This window comes from Mus caroli, unplaced genomic scaffold, assembly GCF_978045245.1.
Source record: "Mus caroli unplaced genomic scaffold, Mus_caroli_1 scaffold_18, whole genome shotgun sequence".
Taxonomy (NCBI): Eukaryota; Metazoa; Chordata; class Mammalia; order Rodentia; family Muridae; genus Mus; species Mus caroli.
In genome coordinates, this window is record NW_028227273.1 from 53,664,554 (window position 1) to 53,685,052 (window position 20,499).

At 38.5% G+C, this 20,499-nt stretch overlaps 1 pseudogene; it reads right to left on the bottom strand.

Moving 5' to 3' along the window:
* Positions 1–2,887: 2,887 nt before the first annotated feature.
* Positions 2,888–4,130, bottom strand: LOC110312253 (L-lactate dehydrogenase A chain-like; annotated as a pseudogene).
* Positions 4,131–20,499: the final 16,369 nt, after the last annotated feature.

A 20,499-nucleotide genomic window follows, 5' to 3' on the forward strand; every position in this document is an offset into this window, starting at 1 on the left:
AGAGTTCAACCAAGCAACACGCAAGAAAGTGGGTGAGTTGCTAATGAACATCATTCCTCACCTGAACCTAAAGACTATACTTATAATTCTGGCCATCTCTTATGGGAACAATTATAGATAGCAAAAGAACACTAAACTGCCATTGAAAAATGAGCTTTCCTACTGATATAGCCTTCTGATTAAGGAGTTATTTGGTGTTCCCAAGACAATTTGTAAAAATGACAAAGAAATGAATGACAAAACCCAGTTTTATTGAAGGAGGAATTTCAATATTCTCAACACTAATTTTCCCCCTGGAAATGAGTGGTACAGAATGCCACAGGATGTCACACAAGCCTGTCATGTACAGGGCTTAGAATGCAGACAGACAGAGGAACTGACGTGATGATGTCATTATGCCTAGGGACAAATACTCCTCGTGGATATAAGGAGAAATAGGCTGATCAAAGGTATTCTCTTGGGTTTTGGTTTTTTGTGTTTTTTGGGGGGTTGTTTGTTTGTTTGTTTTTGTTTTTTAATGATAGCATGACGTTAGAATGCCCCTAAAAGTAAACCTGCAGGAGAAATGTAAACAACTTTGGTCATTAGTCAGTCCCTGTGATTCAGCTGACTTATGGAGAGATTAGAAACAGGTGCCAAATGGCTAGCACAGACTCTGAAATTATGGTTAATACAGGGGGAAATTGTTCTCATTCCAGCCTCATAAAGTATACATCCATAATTCTCTCTGCTGCTGCTGCTGGCTTCATTATCGGTGCCTTGAATAGTAAGTAGTGGGCTTAGCCTTAAAAGGAAAAAGGCTCCAGAGGATACAGATGGTGCTTTATTGATAATGAAGCCCCTTTTAGTGTGTGTCTAGAGTCCTGTTGCTCTGCCATTTCCCGCCTCATTTTATTCACTTATAAAGTATTTGCTAAGAAAGTTCCTGCTTGTGACAGACACTGTATTGTTCTGTATTACAGAAACAAGTTATGTAGCATCTAACCTGTCCTCAAAAATTTCCTATCCAGTAAGAACCGAAATAAGTACAGTGGCTATAAGTTCATATTTGGATAAGAAGAAGAATTTATGAATTGTTAACTTACAAAATTAAAAATGTTCTATATAAACATAGAGAAATTAAGCTGCAACTTAGAAATTTCCTACCTAGTGACAAGCTTTTATGGTTCTAGGAAGTACCATGCAAGCTGCTCAGGGAGAATGGTCTTTCCTGTGTTTCCTTCAAGCTAAGACACTAGCTTGTTGCAAGATGTGCCCACTGGTACAATAGCATGACTGCCAAGAGGGTAACCAACCACTCTGGATGGAAGCCTGATCCACATGATGGAATTCATAGTTGATATGGTTGCCTTGGAGAAAAGCTCATGGCTGGTAAGGACACATGCCCTGGTGGAGAACCTACTCCTGCTGGCTTGCTAAATGGACATGGTGTCAAAGTACTTTCTGTATATTTCTGCTAATACCCATCGATTAGTGCTGCTCTCAGTAAAAGAATCTTCCTTTTGAAGTGAGAGGCTGTTAAGCAGCATGCACAGCATTAAGCACGAAATCTACATAATCCCCTTAAAGGTTCAGGGCACATCACAGAAGAGGAGGAGGAAATACTGTGGGCTGGAGGATGGGGGTATTATATGTACTGTTTTCTAGACATTATACAACCAATGTATTCATGAATTCACAGGAACAGGATTGTCTGCACTTGGACTGCATAAGATTGGGTCCATCAACGCCGGGCATGGTGGCACACGCCTTTAATCCCAGCACTCGGGAGGCAGAGGCAGGAGGATTTCTGAGTTCGAGGCCAGCCTGGTCTACAAAGTGAGTTCCAGGACAGCCAGGGCTATACAGAGAAACCCTGTCTCGAAAAACCAAAAAAAAAAAAAAAGATTTGGTCCATCAAAGTCCCAACATGAATGAAGAAGGTGTTATAAGGCACCATTACTCCCTGAAGAGCTATTGATAGTTACTGGTTGCTGGAGATGGGAGAGTCATTTTCTTCAGTAGTATAGGCACAGTGAGCTGCCTATAGTCCAGTAAATAAGAACCCATCCGTGGTCACACAAACAACCCTAAGTAACTCAGAAAGTCATTTAAAAAGCAAAGAGGTGAAGACAACAAAACAAAAAGAAGATAAAGGAGAGATACATTTTGGAATAAAAAGTTATTCCTTCACAATGATAGGGGCCAAGAAGGTGTAATAGAGGCTTACACTGACCCTAGTACATTATATACCTGCATGAAATTGTCATAGAAGAAAATAAATAAAAAAATGGTAAAATTAAGGCTAGTTTCTGTTCCATAATAAAGCTCATTTCCAAAATATTTTCTTTACTTGCTTGTTTCTCTTATGTACAAATGTAACTGCCTCTTATTTTTTTTCACTGTTAAGGTTTATTTGGTGTTTTCCTTGGTATGACACTTGAGTGGCTGGTTCCATTATCCATATGCAGATCTTACATTTCACATAGTACAATGTATACTAGAGACACATATAATACATAAAATATCCTGTAGAACAAGATATGCATAATGGACTTACACACTGGAGCCAGGTTATGACTAACTGGGAACTCATTGGCCTAGGCAAGTTTGGTGAGGGTGTGCAGCACAGCAATGCAGGAGGCTCACAGGACAATCAAGGCCTGCAACACAGTTGGCAATGTGTCTTGGAGACAGTGGGACTATCACAATAACCAGGATACCACTACACAAGTACCACTTGGCAGCAGAGCAGAGCTGTGGGAATTGAGGGCTTCTTTTTTTTTTTCCCCACAGACCATCTCAATACAATTGTACTAACCACAGCTCAGATGAGAAGTATGTGGTCTCCATAGAAACCCTGCTGCAGCCTGCACAGTGAAGTGTTAGGACACTGGGAAGACTAGAACTACAGCTCTTTCTGGATTCCCCAGAGCGTATCTGCACTCTTCTTCAGGTGACCCTCTTCCTCAGGAGTCAGTGTCACCGTCACAACATCCGAGATTCCATTTTGTCCCAGGACACATGAGACACTGAGGAAGACATCATCATTGATTCCATAAAGACTCTTAATCATGGGAAATGGGATGCACCCACCTAAGTTCCTTCATTATGTTCTCAGGCAAGTCTGCCACAGAGAGGCCAATGGCTCAGGCAGTGCATATGAGGTGATCAAGCCTCTTAGCTTGATCACCTCATATGCACTGTCAACCACCTGCTTGTGAACATCCTTCCACTGCTCCGTATCCGTATCAGTGCCCAGTTCTGGGTTCAGAGACTCAGGGAGACACCAGTAATGTTCACACCACTCCACACAGGCACACTGGAGTCTCCATGTTGTCCCAGGACCCAGCTGAGACAGCTCAGCGGGTGATCCCCCATCTTTTCTCCCCTCAGGTAATGAAACAGATCTGAATCCAGACTGCAACCACTTCCAATAACTTGGCTTTTGATAAAACCACTGATTTTCCAAACCACATAGGTCAAGATATTCACTGGAATTGAGACAATCAGCAGCTTGCAGTGTGGACTGTACTTCACAATGTTGGCAATGATGAACTTGAAGATGTTCGCGTTTCTGTGGACCAAACTAAGTGGGTTTTCTCCCTCACGCTGACAGGCCACCACTGTGATAATGACCAGCTTGGAGTTTGCAGTTACACAATAGTCTTTGCTGGAGACAATTTTTGGTGGTTTTTTTTTTTTGTTGTTGTTGTTGTTGTTTTGTTTTGTTTTTTGTTTTTATTGGATATTTTCTTTATTTCCATTTCAAATGTTATCCTCTTTCCTCATTTGCCTCCGAAAAACACCCTCCCCCACTTCCTCCCCCCTCCCCCTGCTCACCAACCCACCCACTCCTGACTCCTGGCCCTGCCATTACCCCACACTGGGGCATAGAGCCTTCATAGGACAAAAGGCCTCTCCTCCCATTGATGTCCATGCTCAAGATCCATCATCTCTCCCTTTAGTTGTTTCCCAAGAACATCAAAAAGGGAAAGCTCATCCACTAAGTATCATTAAGATACTGATGGCACAAGCCATGCCAACAGCACCAACCCCAACAATTTAATCTTGTTTTAGGGGACCTGTTCTTCCTTAAGAAGATTCATAATCAGCTGTTCCTTGAGGGTTGCCAGCTTGAACTTTGAATCTTTTGAGACTGGAAGCCTGCCTGTTTTCACTTTCTCCGAGATATCCTAAAGAAATAGAAGCAGTCATTAATAGTCTCCCAGCCAAAAAAAGCCCAGGACCAGATGGGTTTAGTGCAGAGTTCTACCAGACCTTCAAAGAAGATCTAATTCCAGTTCTGCACAAGCTATTCCACAAAATAGAAGTAGAGGGAACTCTACCCAACTCATTCTATGAAGCCACAATTACTCTGATACCTAAACCACAAAAAGATCCAACAAAGATAGAGAACTTCAGACCAATTTCCCTTATGAATATAGATGCAAAAATCCTCAATAAAATTCTCACTAACTGAATCCAAGAAGACATTAAAGCAATCATCCATCCTGACCAAGTAGGTTTTATTCCAAGGATGCAGGGATGGTTTAATATATGGAAATCCATCAATGAAATCCATTATATAAACAAACTCAAAGACCAAAACCACATGATCATCTCGTTAGATGCAGAAAAAGCATTCGACAAGATCCAACACCCATTCATGATAAAAGTCTTGGAAAGATCAGGAATTCAAGGCCCATACCTAAACATGATAAAAGCAATTTACAGCAAACCAGTAGCCAACATCAAAGTAAATGGAGAGAAGCTTGAAACAATCCCACTAAAATCAGGGACTAGACAAGGCTGCCCACTTTATCCCTTCCTATTCAACATAGTACTTGAAGTCTTAGCCAGAGCAATTTGACAACAAAAGGAGATCAAGGGGATACAAATTGGAAAAGATGAAGTCAAAATATCACTTTTTGCAGATGATAGGATAGTATATATAAGTGACCCTAAGAATTCCACCAGAGAACTCCTAAACCTGATAAACAGCTTCGGTGAAGTAGCTGGATATAAAATTAACTCAAACAAGTCAATGGCCTTTCTCTACACAAAGAATAAACAGGCTGAGAAAGAAATAAGGGAAACAACACCCTTCTCAATAGTCACAAATAATATAAAATATCTTGGCGTGATCTAATTAAGAAAGTGAAAGATCTGGATGATAAAAACTTCAAGTCTCTTAAGAAAGAAATTAAAGATCTCAGAAGATGGAAAGATCTCCCATGCTCATGGATTGGCAGGATCAATATTATAAAAATGGCTATCTCGCCAAAAGCAATTAACAGATTCAATGCAATCCCCATCAAAATTCCAAATCAATTCTTCACTGAGCTAGAAAGAGCAATTTGCAAATTCATCTGGAATAACAAAAAACCTAGGATAGCAAAAACTCTTCTCAAGGATAAAAGAACCTCTGGTGGAATCACAATGCCTGACCTAAAGCTGTACTACATATCAATTGTGATAAAAACTGCATGGTACTGGTATAGTGACAGACAAGTAGACCAATGGAATAGAATTGAAGACCCAGAAATGAACCCACACAACTATGGTCACTTGATCTTCGACAAGGGAGCTAAAACCATCCAGTGGAAGAAAGACAGCATTTTCAACAAATGGTGCTGGCACAACTGGTTGTTATCATGTAAAAGAATGCTAATTGATCCATTCCTATCTTCTTGTACTAAGGTCAAATTTGAGTGGATCAAGGAACTTCACATAAAACCAAAGACACTGAAACTTAAAGAGGAGAAAGTGGGGAAAATCCTTGAAGATATGGGCACAGGGGAAAAAATCTTTGAATAGACCAGCAATGGCTTGTGCTGCAAGATCGAGGATTGACAAATGGGACCTCATGAAACTGCAAAGCCTCTGCAAGGCAAAAGACACCATCAATAAGACAAAAAGGCCACCAACAGATTGGGAAAGGATCTTTACCTATCTTAAATCAGATAGGGGACTAATATGCAATATATATATAAAGAACTCAAGAGGGCAGATTCCAGAAAATCAAATAACCCCATTTAAAATGGGGCTCAGAGCTAAACAAAGAATTCTCACCTGAGGAATACCGAATGGCTGAGAAACACCTGAAAAAATGTTCAACATCCTTAATCATCAGAGAAATGCAAATCAAAACAACCCTGAGATTCCATCTCACACCAGTCAGAATGGCTAAGATCAAAAATTCAGGTGACAGTAGATGCTGGCGAGGATGTGGAGAAAGAGGAAGACTCCTCCATTGTTGGTGGGATTGCAAGCTTGTACAACCCACTCTGGAAATCAGTCTGGTTGTTCCTCAGAAAATTGGACATAGTACTACCAGAGGATCCAGCAATACCTCTCCTGAGCATATATCCAGAAGATGTCCCAACCGGTAAGAAGGACACATGCTCCACTATGTTCATAGCAGCCTTATTTATAATAGCCAGAAGCTGGAAAGAACCCAGATGCCCCTCAACAGAGGAATGGATACAAGAAATGTGGTACATTTACACAATGGAGTACTACTCAGCTATTAAAAAGAATGAATTTATGATATTCCTAGGCAAATGGTTGGACCTGGAGGGCATCATCCTGAGTGAGGTAACACAATCACAAAAGAACTCAAATGATATGTACTCACTAATAAGTGGATATTAGCCCAGAAATTTAGTATACCCGAGATATAAGAGACAATTTGTAAAACACATGAAACTGAAGAAGAACGAAGACCAAAGTGTGGACACTTTGCCCCTTCTTAGAATTGGAAACAATCACCAATGGAAGGAGTTACAGAGACAAAGTTTGGAGCTGAGACAAAAGGATGGACCATCTAGAGACTGCCATATCCAGGGATCCATCCCATAATTAGCCTCCAAACGATGACACCATTGCATACACAAGCAAGATTTTGCTGAAAGGACCCTGATATAGCTGTCTCTTGTGAGACTAGGCCCGGGCCTAGCAAACACAGAAGTGGATGCTCACAGTCAGCTATTGGATGGATCACAGGGCCCCAATGGAGGAGCTAGAGAAAGTATCCAAGGAGCTAAAGAGATCTGCAACCCTGTAGGTGCAACAACATTATGAACTAACCAGTACCCCGGAGCTCTTGACTCTAGCTGCATATGTATCAAAAGATGGCCTAGTCGGCCATCCCTAGAAAGAGAGGCCCATTGGACATGCAAACTTTATAGGCCCCAGTACAGGGGAACGCCAGGGCCAAAAAATTGGAATGGGTGGGTAGGGAAGTAGTGGGGAGGGTATGGGGGACTTTTGGGATAGCACTGGAAATGTAATTGAGGAAAATACATAATAAAAAATATTAAAAAATAATAATCACCATCATAATTTCAGAGTATTCTTCATAACAAACCTACATTGAGAGGACCCTCAGAATTGAAAGCATTGAACCCTTATTGAACTTGAAAAAAGTTTATTATAGAATCTGCCACCACCACTTTTAACCTTCATATCTTCATGTCTTAATAGTGAGTTAAGAGAAATCTAAGGAATCTAAGTTTAACAGAAGAAACAAGTACAAGAACATGAGGAATCTGAACTGTCTTGCACCTATAGCTATAGCAAACAGGAAACACAGCCTAATCCCTAGACATAAGGTACAACAGGCTCTTAGCAAAGTCTTGTTTATATTTTAATAGATATATAGAGACAGATGAGAAATATGATCAGAGATGAAAACTGCATAAAGCAACAGCAAGGAGAAGTTAGAAATAAAAGATACTGCAACAAAAATGAAGAGTGCTTTTGATAGACTGAGAGAAGGAAGAAGATGAGTCAGAGAGCTTTAGGTGTGGGGTCATATTAAGTTATGAGGAAGGACACAGCGGAGGCAAAAGAACAAAGTCCTGAAAGAATGCAAAGCTAGTGTGCGTGTGTGTGTGTGTGTGTGTGTGTGTGTGTATACTCCTTCATAGTTTTTTCTTCACAGTGAATATATGAATCAACTCTCTGTGTATTGTTGTAGTAGGAACAATTTTCCCATTCCTAAAGAATCCAATATATGCTATTACTTTGAGACAATGATTAGGATAGTTTGAAGTTTCTTTTAAATTTTATTGTCTGGTATTGTAATAGGAATTAGATATGACCAGTTCTTGGATACATGTGGCAGTCAACCTTTTGTAACAAGTGTGTGTGTGTGTGTGTGTGTGTGTGTTCTGGGGGAGGGTTCTGTGCCTAAGTACTTCCCTATTTTTCTTCTGTTTAAACTAATATCAAATCATTCTATCATAGTGTTATATAATATAATGTGTACATTTTACTATAGATTATTTTTTACATTTTTATTGGATATTCTAATTATTTACATTTCAAATGTCATCCCCTTTTCTGATTCCCCACCCTGAAAAATCCTATCCCATCCCCCACCTCCTGCATCTGTGAGAGTGTGCCCTCAACCACCCACCCACTCCTGCCTCCCCACCCTCGCATTCCCCTACACTGGAGCATCAGACTTTCACAGGACCAAGGGCCTGTTCTCCCATTGAATCCTGACAAGGCCATCCTTGGCTACATATGCAGCTGGAGCCATGGGTCTTTCCATGTGTAGTCCTTGGTTAGTGTTTTAGACCCTGGGCTCTGGTTGGTTGATATTTTTTTAAAAATGTTATATAGAGACTTTACACACTAGTTACTGTGGTCATATATCCTCAACCAGCAACAACCATTCATTGTCTGAGACAAAGCCTGTACAGGAAATGTTCCAGACACAAGTGTAGTGATATAATGAAAAGACTAAAAACAAATTGGACAGTAAACTAAGGTTAAAACTTGGAAAAACAATACAAAATAAAGTAGGTGGAAAGGCAATTACATATACAACAACATGAAAGAAAAGTTTTGTTAAATAATTACACAGCATCCTCCTTTGTTGTTTTAGAGAAATTAACCCAAAAATATTTTTAGGAATAACTTAAAAGTCACATTTTAAAACAGTCAAAAAATAGATCTGTTATCTATTATTTGCTGTGAAATATTCTTAAATTAATTTAGTGTCATGGCTTATAATCCATCATGCTCCCTACCTTCTTTACCTTTGCCTACTTCTGTTCCTTTTTTTTTCTCCATTTCATTATACTAAAGGCCAATGAGTTTGGATTACAGGTTTCATTTAAATGTATAAAGAAAAGAAAGAGAAACCTTTTGCCTATTGTCTTTTAATAGGTATTGACCTTTCAGACACCCAAAAGCAGTGTGGTGGTTTGAATATGCTTGACTCATTGGAATCAGCACTATTAGGAGGTATGGCCTTATTGGAGGAGGTATAGCCTTGTTAGAGGAAGTGTGTCACTATAGAGGCAGGGCATTGAGGTCTCATATATTCACTCAAGTCTGTCCAGGAGCAGCAGTTGAGTGGAGTCAGTCAGAGCTTAGGGTGTTACAGTGGGCTGAGCTGGCAAAGTGACCCAAGCTGTGAAGATGAAGTTGCCTTGTAGATCCCAAGATGTTAGAGATGCCAGAACCATGGGATGTCTGCCAAGGAAAGATGCTAACTGGAGTAGAAACCTAAGGAAAGAACTCTGCTGTAGTCAACACAGCTTAGACAAGTTGAACATCAGAAACAGAGATATGGAGTGTGGAGTTTGCCCAGCTGGCTTTTGGTCTTACTTTCGTCTAGTATTGCTTCACTATAATATTTTTGAATGGTAATATCCATCCTGTGATGTTGGAAGTTTGTGACTTTATTTTTGATTTTGATTTTATAAAGGATTGCAGTTAAGAGATTACATGTATGTCAAAAGAGACTTTGGACTTTAGACCTTTAAATATTATTGAAACTGTGATAGGCAATGGGGACCTTTTAAATTGGACTAAATGTGTTTTGCATTATAGTATGGGGTAGGTATGGCTCCATAGACTCATGTGCTTAGACAAGCCTATGACTTCGGTCTTAGTTAAGCTTTTATTTCTGTGAACAGACCATAAACAAGGCAATTCTTATAAAGGAAAACATTTAATTGAGGCTGGCTTATAATTTCAGAGTTTCAGTCTACTATCATCATGGTTTAAAGCATGGCAGCATTTAGGCAAACTGGGTGCTGGAGGAACCAAGAGTTCTACATCTTGAAGGCAGCCGGAAGGAGACTGTCTTCTGCAGGTAGCCAGGAGGAGTCCAGACTTGAGTATATATATATATATATGAGACCTCTCAAAGTCCCGCCTCCACAGTGACAAACTTCTTCTAACAATGCTATACCTCTTCCAATAAGGCCACACCTCCTAATAATGCCATTTCAGGGGGCTAGGCATATTCAAACCACTACAAACATTATTTTTGGTCATAGATAATAAAATGTCCCTTATTATTTATAAAGACACTAAGGTACAGAAAGAGATAAAATGGAAACTGTTTCTTTTAACCCAAAGTTCAGGACTTTTCATTCTTCCTACTTTTTTGTTTTCCCCAGCTCCATATATGAAATTGAAACATGAAAACACATGATTCGTAATATTGACCTTTTTTATACATCAATTTTTTAATTACGTATTTTCCTCATTTACATTTCCAATGCTATCCCAAAAGTCCCCCATACCCACCCCCCACTCCCCTACCCACCCACTCCCACTTTTTGGCCCTGGTATTCCCCTGTACTAGGGCATATAAAGTTTGCATGTCCAATGGGCCTCTCTTTCCAGTGATGGCCGACTAGGCCATCTTTTGATACATATGCAGCTAGAGACAAGAGCTCCGGGGTACTAGTTAGTTCATAATGTTGTTCCACCTATAGGGTTGCAGATACCTTTAGCTCCTTGGGTACTTTCTCTAGCTCCTCCATTGGGGGCCCTGTGATCCATGGAATAGCTGACTGTGAGCATCCTTTTAATTCAACCTTATGAAATTACAGTCAATCTATAGATAGAAGCACTGATAATCAGGTGTTTTTTGAAAAATGTGAATAAGTTGCTGAAAACATGTATTCTAACAAATTTTCATATACAGCAGAGGAGCTTAGACAACTATCTCCAGTATGAAGATTGGATGTATTTCAAAACACTGGACCATCTGTACCTCCACAGAGTTCACCTGTCCCTGAAGACAGAAATTCATATCTAACCCCTGACATAATAGCTCCATCTTTTCTTCACTGAAGGCTAATTGCAGATTCATGATACCTCATCTGAACTCCTTTTCCACCATTCTTTGTTCTGCTTATATTTTTTCTCTTTTGAGAAGAGTCAGTATTTTCATACAATATATTATGATTATGGTTCCTCTCTCCTGACACCATTGCTCGCTCTCTCTCTCTCTCTCTCTCTCTCTCTCTCTCTCTCTCTCTCTCTCTCTCATGAGAATATAAACAAGCATATAATAATAATTTTCATTATCATAATGAAAATGATAGCAAGATACAATAAAATAAAAAAGAAAGATCTTTATGCTCTGAATGTAATGGTACATACTTATTTACATTGCTATTACATTGACCAAATGACCTGAAGAGTCCTTTTACTTATCTTGACTACATGGTACTTCCAATACTCTATGTAATGTTCCTCAGTATCATATAAAATACAAATAGAACTCAGTACCTAGACCAAACGTATGAAATTTACTGGTGAACATAGGCGTATATGCCATTAGCTCTAATACTGTCGTATAAATTCCCAAAGATATATAGAATTACAACGTGAGGTTGTTTCCCCTCATGCTTCTGCTACATTCACATCAATATTTACTACCCTGGCTGGTATCACACTAAATTTTACAATTTTAACTCCCTTGGCTATTTTGTTATCAAAGATTAGTTAATATAAAATGACCATAAATAAAAACCAAGTGATGCTTTTACTATACGACTTTTGAGCCAAGCCAGATTAATCTTTCTCCTACAACAAGAGAGAAATAGTGTGTCACAGATACACCATTTCAAACTCCAGTACTGATATTAATTAAAGCAGTGCTGTTATCTCCTAAGTCCAGACATTAGAAAGCGCCAGATACCCTTGGCATTGTATTGCTTGATAGATGCAGCTCCTAAAATACAAGCCAGTTAATTGCGTGAATTTAGTTCATACATATGTTCATGCAATGGGATTTCAGAGTAATAAATGTAACCTACAAGAAAACACTAACGAGGCATAAACTATCCCATAATTTCTACCCATTTAATATTATTTCCCATAAAAATAACCCCAAGGTTCATCATTTCAAATTTTCATGAAGCTAAATGATTATAATTAAAATCTCAACTGCTTCTCTATTGTCTGTGAAACAGATCTCATGGGTCTCCCTAAAATGATTAGAGAATTGATTCACTAAGAAAAGTATCAGCATGAGGGGATTTTTCTATCAAAAATATATGCTATGCCCAAAGATAATTTTAAAAATTGGAAATCAGAGGGACGATAATGTTCCTCTCATGTTAACTAAAGTCCAATTGGAGATTACATCTAACTGCCACTAAAATTTATTAACATCCATTTTGATAAATTCAGAGGTCCGGAAACCAACAAGTTACACTCCCTTAAGGACACTTTAGTTAATAGATATTGTTTACAGATCACTGGGGAATAGGTTGGAATTCAGCTGAAACCCATCTCTCAGTGGATTCATGACACAAGTTTTAAAATGTGCATTCTTGCATGACATGAATTAGTTTTAGTTTTAATTTTCAAATCTTATGTTTCTGAATGATACTTCTAGAATCTTCTTATACTCAGTGGATGCCAGTGAATCCAGAGAAAGACAAGCAAATCTACGAATGCTGACTCAGAAGCAATGGGATAAAGGTGACCTCATTAGAGACACCTGGGCCTGTCTCATTAAAGAAATATCACCTTGAATCTTTGTTATTCAAATATGAGCAATTTGAAAATGTCTCTATTCATTTATTTTAAATTATAAAGGTTTGATAAAGCGTTTTCTTTGGTTAAAACTCTATTAGATTGGAAAGGATATTCCCACATACAAACATACATACACTTATTAAATGGAAACACTAAGAAATCCTAGGATGCATGACGAGGGATGTTCAGCAATCAATCACCTTGTTCTCAGCATAGAAGAAATAAGAGATAAATGGTGCAGTTTTGAGGTGAGGGTTTCTAGTAGAATTCAGGACAACAACCTGCATATTAAGACTCTGAGACCTGGATAGTTGCACAGAAAAAAGAGTAATGTGTCTTGGTGAGTACAGCACTGGCTTTCCAGAGTAGCATGCCATCTGCAGAAGAAATGGTGGGCAGAAAAGTGTTAGCAAGCACCATAACTTAGGATGCTAGCAATCCCAAACACAGGAAAGTTTCACAGTTAGCACAGTTGAAGCACAGTTAGAGGAGCAATTCAGGATATGCACAAGCACACTCCACTGAAGAAAGCTTTTATTATCATCCCAACAAATACAGAATCTAGGATGGTACTGTTAGGTGCCATTTTTGAAAAATCTGGCATTCTTACTGCACAAGTTGCAGAACACAATATGACTTTCCCCCCTGGGTTTTCATACATATTCCTTCACAGAGATATAAAAACAACTGTCTTACGAACCTATCTTAGCTCATCAAAGCCACGGTGAGTCCAGCATGCAGACACAATGTCTTCTTTATTATAAAGGTCTTACAGCCCCAGAGCATGATAAAGGATGTAGCAGTCAAGAGACCAGGAATCAATTTCCTACTCCTATGGTACCCAGAGGATAGCAACCTGTGCATGTGAAAAATTAGTAAAGATGCAACATCAACATGAAAAGATCTGTACTGTTTTATATACCAATAAAAATTGCTAATAAAGGAATCATGAATGAAACTCATACACAGTAGCTACAAATAAAAATAAAATACCTAGGAATAAACAACACAAGCTGTGAAAGACAACTGTTTTTAAATCATAATACTTTAATGAAAGAATTTGATGAAGACACAATAAAAGAATAATTTCCCAATTTCATAGTTAAGAAGAATACAGTTAAAATAGCCATGATATTATAATTTACATATTAGGTGCAAACACAATCTAATACTAATGACATGCTTTACTAGAAAACACATAAATCTTAAAATGCTTCATCCAAAAACACAAGAGAATCTGATGAGGCAAAGAAATCCTAAGCAAAAAACCAAAAGCGATCCAGCCACCCTCCCAGCCAGGGAGGACACGAGTCCGCCCTTCACAGGAGCCCTCTGCCTCAGGATCAGGGAGCTCCATCTTGGTTCCAGGACTCCACCGAACTTAGGAACTTAGTCTGCACAGGTGAGAGTGTGCACCACAGAAGCTGACAGCTTCTGTGACCTGCCAAAGCAACACAGCACCTGGGAAAGGTCCTGTTTTAGGCCTTCTTCTTCGGCCAGGAGGAGGTCCAAACACCAGATATCTGTGCACCTTCCCTGTAAGAGGAGAGCTTGCCAGCAGAGAGTGCTCTAACAACAGAAACACAGAGGAGAGAGCCTGTCTCCCAGGTCTGCTGATAGACGGTAATCAGAATCACCAGAAGAACAATCTCTAAACAGAGACAACTATAACAACTAACTCCAGAGATTACCAGATGGTGAAAGGTAAACGTAAGAATCTTACTAACAGAAACCAAGACCACTCACCATCATCAGAACCCAGCAATCCCACTTTGCCCAGTCCAGGGCACCCCAACACACCTGAAAAGCTAGACCGGGATTTAAAAGCATATCTCATGATGATGGTAGATCAAAGCACACATTGCACCCCACACAATAATAGTGGGAGACTTCAACACACCACTTTCACCAATGGACAGATCATGGAAACAGAAACTAAACAGGGACACAGTGAAACTAACAGAAGTTATGAATCAAATGGATCTGGTAGATATCTACAGAACATTCTATCCTAAAACAAAAGGATATACCTTTTTCTCAGCACCTCATGGTACCTTCTCTGAAATTGACCACATAATTGGTCACAAAACAGGCCTCAACAGATACAAAAATATTGAAATTGTCCCATGCATCCTATCAGATCACCATGGACTAAGGCTGATCTTCAATAATAAAATAAATAATAGAAAGCCAACATTCACATGGAAACTGAACAACACGCTTCTCAATGATACCTTGCTCAAGGAAGGAATAAAAAAGAAATTAAGGACTTTTTAGAGTTCAATGAAAATGAAGCCACAACATACCCAAACTTATGGGACGCAATGAAAGCATTTCTAAGAGGAAAACTCATAGCTCTGAGTGCCTCCAAAAAGAAACTAGAGAGAGCACACATTAGCAGCTTGACAACACACCTAAAAGCTCTAGAACAAAAGGAAGCAAATTCACCCAAGAGGAGTAGAAGGCAGGAAATAATTAAACTCAGGGGTGAAATCAACGAAGTGGAAACAAGAAGAACTATTCAAAGAATCAACCAATCAAGGAGCTGGTTCTTTGAGAAAATAAACAAGATAGATAAACCCTTAGCCAGACTCACTAGAGGGCACAGGGAAAGCATTCTAATTAACAAAATCAGAAATGAAAAAGGAGACATAACAACAGATCCTGAAGACATCCAAAACACCATCAGATCCTGCTACAAAAGGCTATACTCAACAAAACTGGAGAACCTGGATGAAATGGAGAAGTTCCTAGAGAGATACCAGGTACCAAAGTTGAATCAAGATCAGGTTAATGATCTAAACAGCCCTATATCCCCCAAAGAAATAGACGCAGTCATTAATAGTTTCCCAACCAAAAAAAGCCCAGGACCAGATGGGTTTAGTGCAGAGTTCTATCAGACCTTCAAAGAAGATCTAATCCCAGTTCTTCACAAACTATTCCACAAAATAGAAACAGAAGGTACTCTACCCAACTCATTCTATAAAGCGACAATTACTCTGATTCCTAAACCACAAAAAGACGCAACAAAGATAGAAAACTTCAGACCAATATCCCTTATGAATATTGATGCAAAAATCCTCAATAAAGTTCTTGATAACCGAATCCAAGAACACATCAAAATAATCATCCATCCTGACTAAGTAGGTTTCATCTCAGGGATGCAGGGATGGTTCAATATACGGAAATCCATCAACGTAATCCAGTATATAAACAAACCAAAAGACAAAAACCACATGATCATCTCCTTAGATGTGGAAAAAGCATTTGACAAGATCCAACACCCATTCATGATAAAAGTCTTGGAAAGATCAGGAATTCAAGGCCCATACCTAAACATGATAAAAGCAATCTACAGCAAACCAGTAGCCAACATCAAAGTAAATGGTGAGAAGCTTGAAGCAATCCCACTAAAATCAGGGACTAGACAAGGCTGTCCACTCTCTCCATACCTATTCAACATTGTACTTGAAGTCGTAGCCAGAGCAATTCGACAACAAAAGGAGAGCAAAGGGATACAAATTGGAAAAGATGAAGTCAAAATATCACTTTTTGCAGATGATATGATAGTATATATAAGTGACCCTAAAAATTCCACCAGAGAACTCCTAAACCTGATAAACAGCTTCAGTGAAGTAGCTGGATATAAAATTAACTCAAACAAGTCAACGGCCTTTCTCTACAAAAAGAATAAACAGGCTGAGAAAGAAATTAGGAAAACAACACCCTTCTCAATAGTCACAAATAATATAAAATATCTTGGCGTGACTCTAACTAAGGAAGTGAAAGATCTGTATAATAAAAACTTCAAGTCTCTGAAGAAAGAAATTATAGAAGATGGAAAGTTTTCCCATGCTCATGGATTGGCAGGATCAACATTGTAAAAATGGCTCTCTTGCCAAAATCAATCTATAGATTCAATGCAATCCCCATCAAAATTCCGACTCAATTCTTCAACTAATTAGAAAGTGCAATCTGCAAATTCATCTGGAATAACAAAAAAACAAGGATAGCAAAAACTCTTCTCAAGGATAAAAGAACCACTGGTGGAATCACCATGCCTGACCTAAAGCTTTACTACAGAGCAATTGTGATAAAAACTGCATGGTACTGGTATAGTGACAGACAAGTAGACCAATGGAATAGAATTGAAGACCCAGAAATCAACCCACACACCTATAGTCACTTGATCTTCTACAAGGGAGCTAAAACCATCCAGTGGAAGAAAGACAGCATTTTCAACAAATGGTGCTGGCACAAGGGGTTGTTATCATGTAGAAGAATGCAAATTGATCCATTCCTATCTCCTTATACTAAGGTCAAATCTAAGTGGATCAAGGATCTTCACATAAAACCAGAGACACTGAAACTTATAGAGGAGAAAGTGGGGAAAAGCCTTGAAGATATGGGCACAGGGGAAAAATTCTTGAATAGAACAGCAATGGCTTGTGCTGTAAGATCGAGAATTGACAAGTGGGACCTCATGAAACTGCAAAGCTTCTGCAAGGCAAAAGACACCATCAGTAAGACAAAAAGACTACCAACAGATTGGGAAAGGATCTTTACTTATCCTAAGTCAGATAAGGGACTAATATCCAATATATATAAAGAACTCAAGAAGGTAGACTCCAGAAAATCAAATAACCCCATTAAAAAATGGGGCTCAGAACTGAACAAAGAATTCTCACCTGAAATACCGAATGGCAGAGAAGCACGTGAAAAAATGTTCAACATCCTTAATCATCAGGGAAATGCAAATCAAAACAACCCTGAGATTTCACCTCACACCAGTCAGAATGGCTAAGATCAAAAATTCAGGTGACAGATGCTGGCGAGGATGTGGAGAAAGAGGAACACTCCTCCATTTTTGGTGGGATTGCAAGCTTGTACAACCACTCTGGAAATCAGTCTGGTGGTTCCTCAGAAAATTGGACATAGTACTACAGGAGGATCTCGCAATACCTCTCCTGGGCATATATCCAGAAGATGTCCCAACCAGTAAGAAGGACACATGCTCCACTATGTTCATAGCAGCCTTATTTATAATAGCCAGAAGCTGGAAAGAACCCAGATGCCCCTCAACAGAGGAATGGATACAGAAAATATGGTACATTTACACAATGGAGTACTACTCAGCTATTAAAATGAATGAATTTATGAAATTCCTAGCCAAATGGATGGACCTGGAGGGCATCATCTTGAGTGAGGTAACACAATCACAAAGAAACTCACACAATATGTATTCACTGATAAGTGGATAATAGCCCAAAACTTAGGATATCCAAGATATAAGATACAATTTGCTAAACGCATGAAACTCAAGAAGAATGAAGAACAAGTGTGAACACTGTGCCCGTTCTTACAAGTGCAAAGAAAACACCCAGGGAAGGAGTTACAGAGACAAAGTTTGGAGTTGTGATGAAAGGATGGACCATCTAGAGACTGCCATATCCAGGGATCCATCACATAATCAGCTTCCAAACGCTGACAGCATTGCATACACTAGCAAGATTTTGCTGAAAGGACCCAGATATAGCTCTCTCTTGTGAAACTATGCTGGGGCCAAACAAACACAGAAGTGGATGCTCACTGTCAGCTAGTGGATGGATCACAGGGCTCCCAATGGAGAAGCTAGAGAAAGTACCCAAGGAGCTAAAGGGATCTGCAACCCTATAGTTGGAACAACATGATGAACTAACCAGTACCCCGGAGCTCTTGTCTCTAGCTGCATATGTATTGAAAGATGGCCTAGTCGGCCATCACTGGAAAGAGAGGCTCATTGGACTTGCAAACATTATATGCCCCAATACAGGGGAATGCCAGGGCCAAAAGAATGGGAATGGGTGGGTAGGGAAGTGGGGGGGGGGGTATGGGGGACTTTTGGTATAGCATTGGAAAAGTAATTGAGGAAAATACGTAATAAAAAAAAACAATATCTAGAAGAAAAAAAAAGATTTGAAATGTCAGTAACCAATAAAAAATGAGGAAAAAAAAAAAAAGAATGAGAGTACACGTGGACAAAAGAAAAAAAAAGAAAAAATGCTAGGAATTCCACACTGTCCAACATCAAGGTATGCTGCAAAGTTGTAAGAAGCAAAATCATGAGATGTTAACATGAAAACAGACATAGAGAGCAAAAGAACAGAAAGAGGGCAAGAAGGGGGAAATAAATAAATAAAATTTTCATCACACCCAACTGTTTTTTTGACAATAAAGCAAAATACATTTTAGAATGGACAGCCTCTTTAATAGATGATACTTGAAAACTAGACACAGGTAGATTACTGAAATTACATTCTTGTTTCTTACTATATAATATTAACCCAAAATTTGATAAAGATATTAATGTAATCAATATAATTTAATGCAACATTATCTACTAAAGGAAGTCTTAGTGAAAATACTTCAAAATGTTTATATAGGCAGCAATTTTCAAACTATGAAATTGTACATAGCAGAGATAATAATCAGTATAGGGCAGAGATAAAATATAAAGTTAGAAAATGTATATTATCCACTGGGGGAGAAACATTTAAACTAGAATATCTAAATAACTTTTTAAAAAATTAGTAAATAAAAGTCCCACAAAAATCAAATTCAAAATAAAAACAGGTCAAAATAGAGTCACAAATTTATCAAAAATAGTCAAATACTTTAGGCATCAGTGGAATGGAAATATGAACCAGAGTAAGATCATCTCTTCTCATTTGCAATTGTTTTTATCAAAACTTTTTAAAAATGGCCAATGCCAGGAAGGATGTTGAGCAGAGGGGATGCTTGCACACTGTTGGTGGGAATGTGAATTAGCATGTCCACTATAAAGGACAGTATGAAACTTCCCTGAAAAATTAAAAATAGATCCACCATGTGATTCAACTGTTGAACAGCTGGGTTTATATCAAGAAGGAACAGCATTTGCATATCTAAGAGAACTCTTCACAAAAGCAAAGATGTGGCCTTAGCCCAGATAGCAGAAACTAATAGCTAAAGATAATGGGGTATGTGTATTGTATTTGTTAACTGGATAAAATATTGAAAAGCCATTTCCGAAAGGAAGTCAAAAACAGAAAGACATGATCACTATTCATAAAGGGCATTCTGTTTATAGAGTAAAAAGGGGAAATAATGTTCACATAGATCATAATAATGACAGAGTGAAGGTACAGGACCACAAAAAGAAAGCTGATGAGAGGAAAGAGAAGAAAGGTATTTAGCCAAAAAATGAAAGTGGAAGGGAAATGTTACATAAAATACCAAAGAAAAGACTCTGTTAAAACTACATGACTTGTAACTAAGTCTCTGAATCATTAATGTCATTTTAAAGGATGTAAAATGCTATATTAATTAGAAATACAAACATTGATTGAACAAACAATTGATAAATCCTGAAGACAAATCCTACCTTCTGCGTCTAGATTCTTTATTCCTCAACAGGCTGCTTTATGGGAATAGCTTTCAAGGTAATAAAACTCAGCTATAATGCTTTCCTCACCAATGGCTATGCCAGCAGTAAAGGTTCTTTTTTTTTTTTTAGAACTTAGTAACTTTTATTTTTATTATAGTTATTATGGTTATTAACCATAACTATCTATGATGCATCACCTTGAACTATTTTTTAAAATATTTTTATTAGGTATTTTCCTCTTTTACATTTCCAATGCTATCCCAAAAGTCCCCCATACCCTACCCACCCACTCCCCTACCCACCCACTC